The sequence below is a fragment of the Polypterus senegalus genome, chromosome 13 (genome assembly GCF_016835505.1).
Source record: "Polypterus senegalus isolate Bchr_013 chromosome 13, ASM1683550v1, whole genome shotgun sequence".
In the NCBI taxonomy this organism is placed as follows: domain Eukaryota; kingdom Metazoa; phylum Chordata; class Cladistia; order Polypteriformes; family Polypteridae; genus Polypterus; species Polypterus senegalus.
This window is the reverse complement of record NC_053166.1, coordinates 50,214,768-50,231,680: the sequence shown is the minus strand read 5'-3', so window position 1 is coordinate 50,231,680 and position 16,913 is coordinate 50,214,768. Positions and strand designations below refer to the sequence as shown.

At 36.7% G+C, this 16,913-nt stretch overlaps 1 protein-coding gene across 2 annotated transcripts in view; it reads right to left on the bottom strand.

Moving 5' to 3' along the window:
- Positions 1-15,238, bottom strand: part of atp10b (ATPase phospholipid transporting 10B) — a 356,966-nt gene extending 341,728 nt beyond the window's left edge. For both annotated transcript variants that reach the window (XM_039775061.1, XM_039775060.1), the window contains exon 1: positions 15,025-15,238. The gene's annotated coding sequence lies outside the window, so the exon portion shown is untranslated. The remainder of the gene's footprint in view (positions 1-15,024) is intronic.
- Between the last annotated feature and the right edge of the window lie 1,675 nt (positions 15,239-16,913).

Sequence of the window (16,913 nt, the reverse complement as noted above, 5' to 3'; positions counted from 1 at the left end):
CTTTGGACTGTGTGGTGTGTGTATGAAATATAAAGGTAAATAGAAGCTGTGTGGAAAATACCCAAAGTAAAATCTTAATGTTAAATGAACAATAGGTGATAAGAACAAAATAGCCAAGAAAAGGCCGTTTCTCTCTATTTCTTGTGTGACTGCTGCAAACAGTTCTCCCAAAACAAACACATCTTTTGTATTCGACTATGTTGAATCATGCAAATTCATGCAGACAGGTAATCTAATGATGTGGTCTCAAACTTTTTTTTCCCCAACAGTATCCAGGTAGAGAAAACATGTAAAATATAAATTTCAGTAAGAGAAGTTAACCAGATCTAAAAAATAACCAATAATAATAATAGTCCTGTGATTTTTTTCTTATGAAAGTATTGACTTTACTGTTACATGTTACATCAGCGTTTCTCAACCTTTAAGTATTTGCGACCCGAGGTTTCATAACAGTTTTAATCACGCCCTCCCCTAACATTTTTTTGAAATGTAGATGCATATTTTTTATACCTACTTAACTTTTATCGACATTTATCTAACTCTATATTTATTTTTCTAGTATCAGGATGTAGTTTAAGTTAATTTGTTTTGGTTTCAACAGATGTTTTTTTCATATTTTTAATTCTTGTTTTCTTTTTTTCACATCTTCGTGCCCCTTTTTGTATTCTTCGGGCCCCCCTAGCCCCACAGGTTGAGAGCCATTGTGTTACATAATTTAAAAAAATCTAAGCTAAAGGTCAAGGTGACAAATGTAACATTGTGTCCATATGTTTGTTGTCTCATCTGATACAATGTGCATTGGTGAATACTTCTAAAACTGTAAATCTGCACAGCTGGTAGGTATTGCAATACACACAATAAACACATTAAAAACTAAAATGTGAAGCCTTTTCTTCCTGAAATGGTAGCAATGTGAATATCTCAACCAAATGCACAAACAAGTAGCTGAATTTATGAAGTATGTAGTCCTGTTCACCTAGAACGCCACTGCCAAGCCAAAAGTTGCCTGTGACATGAGGCTTGATGAATCAGTGACATTTAGGATCTGTCCATTGCACTTGAACAGAATAACTAGATTATATTTCAGTTTTTAATAACCACTACATTTTAACTCCAAATATATGCATGTTTAGTGATGGGATCAAAAATGTGTTATCAAGTTAAGTTCAGATTCTGATTCTCTGATGTTCAAAATGTCAAAAAAAGTTAATTTTAGCATAGTGTATGTGTGTATGCAAGTGTGTGTTGAATTTTTAAATTACAGTTTCCATTGGAAAATTGTGCATTTTTTTGAGTTGTATAGAGGTCCTGGATGATGACACCCAATAAATATAGAGCATTTTAGAAGAAGCAGCTTCCAAGATATCCGTCCAATGATAGGTCAGTTTTTTGAAAGGTATCTTCTTCAAACAAGTTGCATCACTTTATCTTGTTACAGGCTCAAGGTCCAATGTTTTTAGTCCAGGTTGGTCCAGCACTTATTCCCATACTTTACCAAATCAGTTTGACCTATGTTCAATGACAAATGGCACAGAAATTGTTTAAATTAACCAGGAGTTTTGCAATCTGCTCCATTTAGTCATGAAACCAGCTGTACTTTTGGAGCATAACTTATGTAGGTATACATGTACAGTATGCACACACGGAGGCACACAGAAGTGTGTGGGCGTACAAACACACACACTAATACTTAAAGGAATTCATAAGTAATACTCTACATTAATTTATGTACATACAAAATATAAGTAATATAAGTTGTACTGTATTGTAAAATATTATGTGGAGTAATTTTCTGTGGTATCACTAAAGTATAATTTACATGGAAGCACTGTTTGGACTATTCCATACATATTTTTATAATGCATACTTCTGTGTGGTAGCCTTGGCTTGCATTTTAGACAAATACCAAAAGAAAATCCCAAGATACCTGTTTGTTTTTAAGTTCAATATGCTTTTAATTTAAAGGACAATATTTCTGTTATTTCTATTACTATAGACTGGTGCAGAGTTTATCACAACTACCCTGTAAACCCTTCATCTTGGTTTCAATTGTTATTGAGCAGTTATTTATACACAACATAAATGAAATGTGCTATTATTATAATGATGATTATTGTGTATAGACTTTGCAGCTTCTTCCCATATCCACATTTTTTCTTCATGTAACAAGTATTCCTCTTTAAAAATGTAGTGGTTAGGATGATTGGCAATTCTAAATTTGCCTATGGAAAAGGCAAAGACTGGGGTAAAGCTGTGAGAATAGCTTTTCTTGACAGAAATAAGCCTGTCACTTATTTAGAGTATCTAATTCTTTTGCTTATTTGTAGGTAGCTTGTTCTGTACTTGTCAGTGCTTGGTAATAATTTATCCATTCCAAATCTAAAGCTGCCTTTTTTTGTTTAGGAACTTTAAGTGAGATGGGTGCTCAAGACAGTGAATCCTAGGAAAGCTGCTGTACCAGACAGCATACTTGGCATGGTACTTAAAACTCGTGCTGACCAGTTGGCATGAGTCCTTACTAAGTTATTTAATCTGTCACTGACACAAGCCACTAACCCCCTGTCATCATCCCTGCCCCTAAAAGTCAGTCATTAATAATCTTAATGACTACAGACTGATTGCATTGACATGAACAATCATGAAATGTTTTGAAAGACTTATAGCTCAGCCCAGTAAAGCCAGCCTCCCTCCCACCTTTGACCCTCACCAGTTTGTTTATAGATCAAACATATACATGGAAGTCGCCATCAGTACAGCCCTCCATATAGTGATGAGCCATCTGAAACACACAGGGACCTATGTAAGGATGCTATTTGTTGATTATAGCTCAGCGTTTAATATAATTATCCCTAGAATACTAATCAATTAGCTGTATAACATCAACCAGCCATGCTTAGATAAAGGATTTCCTCACTGGCCTCTCAGAAACAGTTAGAATTGGCGGGCCACACAGCTCCTCCACCCTCACACTTAGCACTGGCTCCCCTCAGGGCTGTGTACTGAGCCCACTTCTCTATGTCCTGTACATCTATGACTGTACATCTAATTCCTCCAGCAACACTATAATCAAGTTCACTGATGACTCCACAGTGGTAGGTCTCATAACTGGTGATGGTAAGTCAGCATATAGAGACGAGGCGCAGAAGAGCTAAAGAGATGGTCATTGACTTCAGGAGGCACAGAGCAGAGCCAGCCCCTCTATACATCAATGGGGACCTGGTGGGGAGGGTCATCTCCTTTATGTTCCTGGGAACTTACATCTCTGAGAACCTGTCCTAGACAGCAAAAACTCTGGTGGTGGTCAAAAAATCCCAGCAATGTCTGTATTTCCTGAGACTTCTCCGGAAAGTTGAGCTGCTCTTGACCTTCTACTGCTTAGCATCAAGAATGTTTTAGCACACTGTTTTTCAATATAGTATGCTAGATGTACAGCAGCAGACAGGAAAGCTCTGCAGTGGGTAATATCCATGGCAGAGTAAATAACTGGCTGCTCTCTGCCATCCCTGGAAGATATCTTCAGTGCCCAATGCCTCTGAAGAGTCAGGGAAATCATTAAAGACTCTTCCTATCCTGGCCAATCATTGTTCACACTACAGCCACCAGCAGGCGGTAGAAGAACATTAAAAGTAAAACAAAAAGATTTGCAGATAGTTTTTATTCTTGTGCCATCAGAATTTAAAATTTTAAGAACTCATAGAACTACAATTTTTTTTTCTCCAGTACATATGGCGATTACTTTAGTGAATAATATTTAATTTATAATTCATTTATTTATGTATGGTATTTGTCATAGGATGTGTACTTTTTATATTTGTTCATTTCTGCTTGATATACATGCACTGTTTACAGTTGCAGCTTTTACAATTTCATTGTACTGGTACAATGACAATAAAGGGTTCCCTCCTTCCTTCAGTTGCAGTGATGCAGGATATCTAAGCCTATGCCAACAGCATTAAGCACAGGCAAAATCCCAGCAAGAAGCCAATTTACTGCAGGGAACACACACATACAAAAATGTGACCATAAAAATTTCATGACAATCTTCTTGTGGTGGAAGGGCTTATGTATTCAACAATCTTTAATGACAATGGTTTCTGGAGTCCTGTGCTCCTAAAAGAGACACCTCCAAAAAACAGGTCTTAAAACAGGGCTTCAGACTAGAGCAATCCAAAACTGGATTCCTATGCTTGTTGTCATTAAATCTTTTAAACACTCATCAGGAGCAAAAATTCCAAAACCCTTAAGTTGAGCCAAGCCTCATGATTTAATTTTTCAGCAAGCACCTGGTGACCATGTGACCCACATAGCCTAATTATCTGATAGATGCCACATGGCTTATAAGTAATAAGATAGATTGTTCTCAGCAAGTGTGGCAAAATGTTGACCATGATTTTCCAAGAGTTTAAAAAAACATTTTGAGGAACAAATAAATACAAAAAAGGAGGCAGTGGCTGAAACATCAACGTAGATTGGATTACAAATACTGTAATGATACTATCAAGAGTTGCAGTGGTAGATATGATCTGTTCATAATTGTTCAAAATCTTGTAGAATCCAGGGACAGTGCATCAAGAAAAGTTTCTTTAAGTAATTAAGGGTTCAAATATCTTGATCTCTCAGGGAAATTACAGCTTTCTGGGTGGCAAATCCAAACCAAGAATGGCTTTATTGTCTTCTTCAACAACCCTCACAAACACCCCCTGTATTTAACACCACCAACACCAACTGGTTACATAATACCATCAAAGCACACTGCAGAATACTGCACAGATAAGGCTCCTGAAATGAAGTTAGTGATTATCAAACTCGGGACAGATATAAAAAAATACAGTAGATATATGAAGGATCAGGAGGCATATTCAAGCAATAATATTCAGGCAAAGTTGAAAGAAAATGTTGGCAAAATGGAAAAAAGCATAGAGTAAAAATTGAACAAAATTTGAGAATAAAAGTACTTGGGGCTCACCAATATATACTCAGAGGCTGTATTGAGAAAGTTGAACAGACAATGTCTGCTATCAATAAAAGAATATCTGCCCAAGATTCCAAATGCAATATGCTTTGTAATGAACTTGTGATGTCTGAAGATTGATACAGAAGAAAAAACATTGGAATGAAAGGAGTACCTGAAAAACTAGAAACCACTGAAATCTGTAGCAGAATTTAATTGTAAACTATAAGGAGGAAACTTTAAAGCCAACACATAGCTCTCAATTGCCTACTGTATGAGTGGATTGAATACATCAAAATCTGGAAATCTCATAATTGGATTTGATAAATTATGGGATAAAGAAAACAGACCTCAGATAGAAAGAGGAAATCATATTCAAAAATGACCAGATATGTATATTCCCAGATTTCACTGTTACAGCCACTGCAAAATGGGCTGCACTTCACAGCATCAAACAGCACCTACATAGAGCTACAATCAAACAGCCTTATTTTTTCAGCTATACTAAAAGTAATGGCTGATGGTCAATCATATACATTCGACTCTCCAGAAGCAGCTGAACAACAGCAAAAAATAATGATTCTGGCAATATTTAACACAATTAGGATAATTCTAAAGGCAGAAGGATTGCAAAGAAAAATGCAAGCAATATGAGAGGGATTGATTTAGTCTGTGCTTGCAACTTGTACCAGTTTTAATATAAAAAAAGATACTATTACACATTTTTTTACTTTTCTGTTTTCAAATATTATTATTTTTCTTTATATCTGAATTTTTTAATAATATTTTAATCTTTGGCTCTTCTTTTACAGTGCTTTGATATAATAAAAGCACACACATCCACCTTAATAAAAAGGATAAGTGTACTGTATGTGCGTCTGTTTGTGTGTCCATCTGGTGGCTATGTCTCTGATATTCCAAAAATGGCGGATCACAAGCATTTTTAGTAATAAAATGCTTTGCATTTGACATTGCGGTGGGCTGGCGCCCTGCCCAGGATTTGTTTCTGTCTTGGCTGGAATTGGCTCCAGGATACCCCCATGACCGTATGTTAGGATATAGTAGGTTGGCTAATGGATGGATAGATGCATTTGACATTCCTATAGATGCTGCATCACAAACTGCTTTTATAAATCCCATAGCAAATGGAAATTAACACAGACATGTGCATTGCATGATGCACTGCAAACATTAACAATGAGGTCTATGTTGATTACTTAGATTTCTGTAGCACAGCTAGTTTATAGTATAACATGGTAAAAATGACTATAGAATAATGAAGATACATTGAGTGATTATAGTTCATATATAACAAGTAATAAAGACTGCTTTCAGATGTTCTCAACTGTGATAAAAATGATATATGAAAATATCTACTGGTGTCACATTTGTACCAGTATATGGTGTACCACCTAACTCAAACTGTAGCAGTGTACATCTGTTTAAGGAGCAGTACATTTATTTTGGCAGTACTAGGCTAAATTTTGAATTAAGTACATTACAGTACTCAGTGGCAGAGTGGGACTGTCTTTAAGCTCTGGAGTGACATGATAAAGACCAGCCCATCCCCACTCCATAGTGGAGCTGGGGCATTATTAGACCATCATGGTAACCCCAAACAAAAGAAAAAAAAAATACATAAAACTCCTAAATCAGCTGTCCCTTGGACTCATGTAGATGCTGGAGTAACAAGTTACGATGCTCAAGAGTAAGGTGCTACAGATTATAGGTAGCTTCAGCTTTGTACCTTCAATTGCCAACACCACTGTCTGTCTTGGGGAGGTGATAACAGAAAAATAGATCAATATTACTGCATATCCTTCCAGAGATAATTTCTTCATATTCTACAGTCATAATAATATTTCACGCTGGTCATATCATTTTCTGTAATACTCACAAACTCCATCCTATCATCACCACGCCACAGTACCACACTCCTGTTGCAGGTAGAGTTTCAGTTGCTTAATACTTGCATTGTGCAATCAGTAAACATTTTCCCTTTTCTAAAAGGCTACACATAGTCAACATTCTAAAGCCTGAAGCTACCTACAAAAGAAGCACTTGTAGCAGCACTAAGTTACAACTACTCTTTTTGGCCTCAGGGTTTTTATAGTAAACGGACGTTAATTGTGTTGTCACATGAAGCATCACACATAAGACACAGCATGTTAATAATGCTAGAAACCCAGTGCATTTTTGGTAATCGGACAGACCTTAGGGCGAATCACACTTTCTACTGCAGTTAGCTACTGAAGTCATGAGGCAATGCAGTGTTGCAAAGTTAATGGGTGACTACTTTTCTTACCTGTTCTTAATAAAGCTGGTATGTTCAAATTATGCTGCATATCTCAAAAGCATTTTTTGTTTGCTTAATCCTAGCTTTCTTAGCACTACCTTTATTTTTACTTTTAGCTTTCATATCCATTGTAAAATGCAGTGAGTGGGTTAAGAAAATGGATGGGTAGATAAATGGATTGTTTCGATTTCATGCATTTGGGTTTCTACTATTTGGGAAGGATTGCATCCTTTTCGAATAGAATAGATTCCTGCACGCAAAGTGGAGTTATACCACTGGGGGATTGTTGTCATTTTTATGAATTTACTAAATACGCCTTGTGAAGATTGTGTCACAAAGTTGCACAAGAGACAGGAAGACGAGACCAGGTTTCTAAGGAAAGAGTAACTTTATCAATGAGAAGGCAGGAACAGTCTCAAGGCTTTATCCAAAATAGGGGTTTTTCTTATCAGCATAAAGGCACACAGGTTAAAGCTCCCCTTTTCAAATTAAAAGAACACAAAGCCTTTTTCATCAAACAGGTTCAGTGGCTCGGAAGCAGACGACTGGGAAACATGCAGTCTGGAAGAAAGAGGACAGGAGACTGATCAAATGAACATGTCATCAATTGGCTTTAAATGTTCTAAACATTGTGCGACAAGCATATTACGTGGTAAGCCTGCTAACCCACAGCTGATCCCATAGAAGGCAAGTTAAGAGTATTCTTGTTTCCCATTGAAATACTGTCTAAGAGGGAGTTTTCAAAGGACAGTTGTGTTACTTTGCCATTGGTTTATTCTTTAACAGAATGACAACATGCAGGTGCAGGCTGTAGGTGACAAAAACACAGCAGAGTGGCTATTGTGATCTCTTTGCACAGCTGTCAGTCCCACCTAGTGAGCTGGGAGTTTGCATCTTTTTGTTTGTACAGCCACTAGAGTGGTACATGATCAATCACCAAGGTAAATTTTTGACCCCATATGTAATAACGGAGCACTTCCACAGCCAGACATTCTTTCTCACTGATTGATTGATTATGCTCCCTGGGAAACCATTTCCTACATAAATATGTGATGGGATGTTCCATCAAAAACTAGAGTTAGGCCAGCCCCCAAACCAAATGCACAATAAATTCATTAAAAGAAAAAAACAAAAAAAAAAAAAAGTGGTTTCTTAGGTATGATGACAAAGCAGCCTTTAAGTCAGAGAAGGACCTTTCACAATCATCGGAGCAGATAATACTACTGCTCTTTTAGCACTTTGTCAGGTCAATTAGAGGGGCAGTTCTATTTGCAAAATTCTGGATGAACCTTCTAGAATAACAAGAGAGTCCTAGTAAAGTGCAAACCTTTCCCCACAGAATATCCTAAATTATGCGTTTCTGACATACTCGATATACACTTTTTAGGAGTAGCTTTAAAACCAGCTTGCCTCAAACCGTCATGCACTGCTTATAGATGTTCCAGATGTGTCCACCAATCATTACTGAAAATGACCATATCATTGAGATACTCTCCAGAATATTCTGAATGGGGGGCACAAAATCTGATTCATCACATGCAGGAAAGTTAAAGGTGCGCCATGAAGTTCAAACAGGAGCTTAGTAAATTTGAACAATCCATTTAGGGTGGCGAACACAGTTAGAACCAATGTGGAGATATACAAGGCTTGACTCTCTCTCTAGTAATTTGTCAATATATGGCATTGGATACGCATCAAATTTGGAAATTTTTTCAAGTGTCTAAAATCTATACAAAACTGAACGGAGCTGTCAGGTTTGGACACTAAGAAGGTAGAACTCCTCCATTTGCTTTTACTCTTGTCTATAAAACCCAATTCAAGATTCTGTTTCACCTCATCGTGTACCACATTCTCCCTTGCCTTCGGTATATGATACAGGTGAATTTTGCACTATAACGGCAGGCTTTTATGTTCAGCAAATTTAGTCAGACTAGACAAGGAGGAAAAGACATCAGTGTGCTTCCCAATCAAAGTCAGCAACTCAGCCTTCTGAGTGTCTATCAAATCATCACCAATAGCAACGTCAGTCTTAAAGACTGTAGCGGCAGTGGCCAACACCTCATCAGGGTCATGCCACTCCTTCAAAAGATTAATATGTAAGATCTGAATGGTCTTTCGCTGGCCGGGTATCCTAACATGAAAATTCACAGGGCTCATCCATTTTTCTACTACAGTTGGACCCTGCCATTTCATCAGAAACTTAAGTAGGATAAATGAAATTGAATTAAATCATCTGATCTGAAGAATTATTTAGCTCTTTTTGCTTTATTTTCTGGTTCCTTATTAGTGTTTTAAAAATTTACCTCCTGCGGAAATAGTCTGAAAATACTGAACCTAAAAAAATAAAACGTGAATCTGAAGCGAGGATGCACTTGCAGAAAACTAAAAGTCTTACATAAGCAACTTCATACTGAAAATCAGCCAACATTTACACAGTCACAGCCAAGCTAAATTGGAGACATCTCTATGAAGTAAGGTAGTTATACTCACGATACATGGTGATATGTTTTATGTTGATTAGCACAGGTAAGATTTTCACTTGGGGTGGAACTACAAGGTTGACTGTGAGGAATTAAGCTACTTGAACAATTGCCAAAGCAACTGCACAGCTTCCAAGCCACAAATAAAACCCACTAGGTACATTATTATTATTCTAACAAAGGCACAATTAAACATTAAATGTGTTTCATTTATATTAAATATAGTGAATGTTTAAGTCAAAACCATCCATTGTCTTTAACTGTCCACCTCTGGAACTATTCCTGCTCCTCACTGATGCTTCATCAAAACCTTGTGGCCCCACTCCCGATTTCACTGTACTATACACGTGAAAATAATGGCCTAATAAATGCATTTAAAGATAACTTGAAACAATTTAGAGATATCTTTAAAAGCAGTTGTTTACAGATATCTTTAAATGATACTGACTCGTTTGCAAATCAGTTTAAGAAATCTTCATGAAATTTTACATCTTTCTTTAAATAATTTATAGACATGTCTAAATGTTAGTTTGGTTTGCTATATACTTTTTTAGCCATCTAAAAATATCTTGACACAATTTACAGATATTTTTAATGTCTTACAGAAATATTTAAAATTACCCCATCATTTGAAGATATATTGAAATCACCATCTGCACATTTATAATGTTAATTTGACTTGACACACAGTAATATATTCTTTACACTTAATTATCAGCACATGGTGATAGTCTTAATGCACTAAATCCAGTCTGCAAACACAGAGCATAGTAGTACAGGAAAGGACTGGGTAGCTATTGGTAGTTTAACAAATAGATGTTCATAAACGGCGTGTCTACTGTTGTGCAAGCTGGGTAATAGGAGTCAGGGAAGTGTGGTATAAGAAAAGGTAAAGTCCTTATAATATGCTTGATGAGAGAAAGAGTTATTTTACCTTAGAGAAAAAAGTAAAATTATATCAGGACACCAGAGGGCAAGCAATCCAACAGCAGATATAGACACCTTACTCACCCCAATGAAAGTTTGGCCAGCTGTTTTTCTCCAGTGAGTTGGGTGGCCATACACATATTTATAAAGAAGAAATGGGGCAGTTTTGCACTTTTAAGTATGCTTGCTTAGTATAAGGCTTAGTGGTGCAGTGGTATTAACAACCACTAGAAACCATTGTGGCCCTAAGATTTTTTTTAGACCAGCAACCCCTGTGATTCCGGAAGTGTTACCAGGAAGTATCAGAAGTAACCAGTGGGATAGTTTATAGTCACAAGAGAATTCTTTGAGTCAGAAGATGGGTGGGGTGAGGGCATATTAGAATCAGAAAGCAGGCCAGATTTCACACAATGAGACCTTGGAGAAGTTTAGGGCTTTGAGAGAAGGAAGTGGTTTATTGTGACCAAAGCAGTGCCTAGTAGGAGAGGCAAGTGATTGTGACACTGAATAATATTTTTACTTTTGTCCTCTTTTCTGTATCCTTCATTTTTGTACAACCTTTTATACACACACCATTCATTTTTATATTATGCAAGAGCATTATGAGAGGGCAACTACCACTTTACACATTACAAATAATGAGATGTGATACAATCAAATGTATAAATGACACAACCATTATCTATATATTTGGCTCAGAATAATAACTTTGAAATTCTGAAACCAAATGAAAATCAAGTTTGTCAGAGAACTATATAATTGAATTTCATGGCATTTTGTAACTATAAAATATCACTGTATAAGAAAATCTTTTCCACAAGAATATGGATAATGATTTGCTGAAGTATTTTTATCATGAATCCTACTGTCATTTATCTTGTTGAAATATGGCATAAAAATTCATCTGTACATTTATGGTTCATTAAGAGGAAAGATGTGCAAATCATTTCTTTCCACATATTTTCTACAAAACCAGTATTTCAGATAAAAGTTCATATAAAGTATGCAACATAGAATTTTGCCTCCCTGTAACTTTAATACTTGAATCAATACTTTTATTTCCGAGTCTAATTTCTCATTCTCCACCCAGTCTCCCATTTTCATAATCTTATTTCAAGTCCATTTCTGAACCTAATGCTTTAAATTGGAGAAAGTCACATCAGACTACAAAGGAAAATGATATGCTTAAAAGCCAAATTCCTGAAGAAAAAAATAGATGTATTGATATATACATACATATATATGTAAGTAAGTAAGTATACACTTGATTATTTTTATTTTTTTAGCCATAAGGGTATTTGATCAGGATTTTAAAAAACTGTTTAGAAAAAGTAAATATACTTTAAAAATAATGTTGAAGAATGACATTTAGTACTCAATTATTCTATTTAAATCAGCAGAAATGCAATTTACTTGAGCAGCAAGATCTAGTACACCCCTAACTTTATCAGATGTCCCTTCCTTTATCTAAATTAGAATCAGATGCAGAATAACAGATCCAAATGATTAGAATATCATTAGAAAGTAACTTGGAGGGCTCTGCCTTATAGAAACATTAGAAACCTGTGATGTAGTTTAGTCTTAGCAATTGAGATGTGCAAGTATATCATGCCAAGAGTAAAAGAAGTCTCGAAGCCCCTTAGAAGAAATTGATTGAAAAGAAAAAAGATTGTTGATGCCTATGAGTCCAGGAAGGGCTTTCAAACCATGTACAAGTAATCCTTAATCAGTCACTTCAGTTTCAACAAGATCATCTACAGATGGAAAAAAAAAAATCAGGTCATCTCACCAAATTGAACGCATGAGATGATGGAAAGATTTTGTGGGAAGTCTCCAAGAACAATAAGATAAACATCAAGGAATTTCCAAGCGAGCCATTCTTCAGTCAAAGTGCACAAGTCAACCATCTGAAAGAGACTGCACAAGTTTCCTTACATGAGAAAGAAGAAGGCTGTCCTCTCAAAAAAAAGATTACAGAAAACAACACTTTCCTCACAATACCTATGTGAAGTACACAACTATAAGCGCAATGTGCTCTGTACACATTAGATGTTCTTTCACCAAAAAGGTCCTCATATCATCCGTTAAAGCACAATGGTGGAAATATTATTGTTTGTAGCTGCACTTCTACCTTATAATCTGGCCAGCCTGTCATCACAGAATCAAAGGGGAATGTAATGGCATCTATCAAAAAGCTGAAGCTAAACCGTAAGTGGAACTTGAAACAAAACAATGACTGAAAAAAAATAAAGCAAATCCACAAAAGAATATCTCAAAAAGAACAAAAATAGGTTTACTAAGGGGCAATGTCTAATCCCAGATCTGAACACATACTGTGGGAAAAATTGAAACTGGCAGTACATTCAAGACATCCCCCAAACATTACACAGTGGAAATATTTCTGTAAAGAGGAGTAGGCAAAAATAACAATGTCAATGAAGGAGACTAGTAGCCAATTGCAAGAAAATCTTACAGGTAGTCATTTCTGCGAAAGGGGGCAAAACCCAACTATTGCAGATAGGGGTGGATTTATTTTTTCCACAGAAGACGTGTTTCAGAAGTGTTAGCTGAATCAATGTTTTCAGAGAAACATTTTTCATTGTCATTTGTTTAAATAATTACTTTTATCAATTAATGTTGTTGAAATGATGATACAATATCAATTGATAACAATTGCTGAAGAAGACATACATTTTTACTGGGTATAATATTTAAGAATATTATATATACACACTTTTTGGATTTTGAGCTTTTATCAGATATGCCTAAGGATTAGTGAGTCGGTTGGGTATACATGTAGAACTGAGTAGGTACAAAATCCAAAATGGGGGAAAAGGCTGAGAAGCATAAATGTACTCTGATAGTGTCTATTTGTATACTGCTGCAATGCTTCTGACATAAAAAAGACAGATTTTAAAATTTGGCAGCTACCTTCTTCCCAGATATATCCTGCCTCTCATCTCCTCTAAAGGGTGCATTTCATATCCAGCTGTCAGTGCAACCTTAGCTCCACTTAAAATAACATAAGATAACATTCAGAAGCTCAGGTAATCCAATTCAGGGTTGAAGTGAGCCAGAGTCTATCAAAGTGCAAAGAAGGAAACAAACCTGGTTGGATGCCATTGCACAACCCATTTTCACATACACAAAGTCGCTCTCTCCCAATAACACACATATCCACACCCGGTCCCTGGAGAAACAGGGACAAAGATCATATTCCAGAGACAGTGACCAAGTGTGGTATACAAACCCAAAATTTTTAATTCATGAAGCACCTGCACTAAACAATGCACCACCATACTCTCTTTGTTAATATTCTCAGTCCACATTTTTTCAGTTACTTCTTGCTTTTCATTCTCATTACCTAGCATTTATTTTAGGAGCAACAGACTAAAACACAAGGTAGTCAACAAAAGAAATGGTAACCTAGAGCTATGCCCGAAATTACATTGACCTATTCACACGCATGTATGTATTCATCAACACTAAATAAATGTTATTAAATATTTAAAAAGAAACAAGGATAAGGATTCATGGTTACTAATCCATCATGTTTCACAAAAAAATTGTTTTGACTTGAGAAAAGTGAACAAAGTGCTAGGTTTTCATGACCCTACAGAAAGAACAGGGACTTTTGTTAAATTGCCTGTGCCATCATCTATGGCGCCTCCTTCTTGATCATTTAAGTAAGAAAGTAAGTATTTGTTTAAAAAAAAAAAGGAGCCAGAATAATTTCCAGGTCCATGTCTTCCTACCTCTGACATACATGAATGCATTACTGAGCAACTACGGCAGCTCAAAAAACGGAAGGTTGGTGCCAAAAACACACACAAAAAAATCATGTACACTACTTTGTTCTGATTTTTCTTGAGCATTACAATACCATTGTCCACTGTTGCATTGCTGTAATTTGATAATTTTGCATTTACCTTAGTTTATTTCATTATTGTATATGCTTATTACTCTGAACTCTCAGTGAGGGGCTCAGCTTACAAAGGTATAAAGAAATACTCAGTTTGAACCGAATGCTTAGAAATTATACATACAAAAGATATGTAATGCGTAATACCATGAGACACAATTCCCGCTTATTTCAAAGCACAGTTATCAAAACATAAAATGTTAATACTTATTAACACAGTAAGGAGTATCGGATTGAGAGTTTTCCGCCCAAAGGCGCCAGCACAAAATGCGTATTCCATCCCGTTGTCAGGTGACATTTCGGTGAGCGATGTACAACATACGCGCACGCGCGCGCACCGGCGTTTCTAAGCTTAGTTTTTAGTGGGCACGTGACTCCCACCACCCGTCCACGTTTCCGAGCTTGGCGCTCACGCCCCCAGTCCCCGGTAATGTCCACGATTACTTACGTAGTTTGATGTTTTCGGCTCCAACGGGATTTTTCTTGCCTTGCTTTGTTTCACCGTCCTCCTCGCTTTTAAGTCTCTTCGTCATCAGACAAAACTCAACCACTCAGGGCAGCCCAGCGCGTCTTCCGAGGAGTTGAAAAACAGGTTGAGGTGAAAAAGCTAACAAAACACTACAGCAGGATTTTTTTTTTTACTCTCGGCCGATCCCTGCCCATCAGTGACAAACACGTGTTTAAGTAAGTTTGCTGCTTCACAATGACTTGTGTTTACCTGAAAAAAAATCAATTAAAGATAGTAATTAAGGTGGGGTTATGCAGTAGTGCCAACTCTCGATCTTGAAGGCGACATTTACGTTTTGATGCATTGGAATACTAAATAAGTAAGTAGGTAAGAAGTTAGTGCAACATAGGTATAACATGCTGGGTAACAACTAGAATTTTATTGAATAAAATTAAGTTTTATGTATATAGGCAGTGTTCGAGCTTAAACCCTGGCCTTTCACAGTCAAGAGTCTCTGTGAGGACAGCATAGATCCAGATTTGTGTGTCAGTTATACAGGCCAGTTCACCACCTACTCAGGTAATGATCACAGTTATATTAAAATGTGTTTAAAATATAATACCTATCAATCTACAGTAATGTGACAAAGAAAGTACACCCTCTTACAGTTCTATGGTTTTAAAAAAATCTGCTCCTTACCAGGTTCTAAAATTATTTAAATCTAACATCAGGTGTAAAACAACACACAACAAATTCCACAGTGTCATTGTCTATTTATGAAAAATGAAGCCAAAATGGAGAGGCCGTGTGTGAAAAACGGAGTACACCCCATAATTAAATAGCTTGTAGAACCACCTTTAACAGCAATAACTTGAAGTAATCATTTTCTGTATGACTTCAGTCTCTCACAGCATTTTGGAGGACTTTAGGCCCATTGTACTTTACAATGTTGCCTCATTTCATTGAGTTTTGTGGGCATTCGTTTATACACACCTCTCATACAGCATTTCAGTCTGGTTAAGATCTGGACTTTGACTAGGCCATTGCAACACTTTGATTCTTTTGTTTTTCAGCCATTCTGTTGTAGATTTGCTGGTGTGCTTGAGATCATTGTCTTGTTCCATGACCCAGTTTCTGCCAAGTATTAGCTGTTGCACAGATGGCCTCACATTTGACTCTTGAATACTTTGGTATACAGAGGAGTTCATGGTCAACTCAATGACTGCAAGGTGGCCTGGGGCCTCAGGTATAAATGGTGCGTATGTACAAAAAAAGTTACATACGAACGTTTCCACACTCAAATCACGATGTATAAAACCTAAACTTGGCCTAAAGCCACGTACATTTCCATGGTAGCTCATACCCTGGCACATGCAAGTTCTGTGCTCGGTTTTGCAGACTGGTGGCACCCAGCGTCAAAGCAGTGCTTCTGTTCCAGTGTGGTTTCCTTTTCTTTTTTAGATCCACAACCCTGTCGCGGCTTTATAAATACACTGAAATTAACCATATATTGTTTATTAGTTTAATACATCTGATTGTAATTAACCTGTAACAATATAATGGTCCACAGAATGGTCAAACTATTCTAAATATAACAGCTGCTTTAGCATTGTTACTCTCACTGCACCTTCTTCTTCTTTCAGCTGCTCCCGTTACGGGTTGCCACAGCGGATCATCTTTTTCAATATTACTCTCATTGCGCCACTTGGAGTATTTATATCACTGTATCTGAGTGGGGAAACAGCTGTACAACAGCATTTCATTTATGCCGAGGGAGAAGTACAATGTTCTAGAATGGCCGTCACAGTCCCCTGACTTGAATATCATTGAAAATCTATGGGATGATTTGAAACAGGATGTCCATGCTCAGCAGCCATCAAATTTAACTG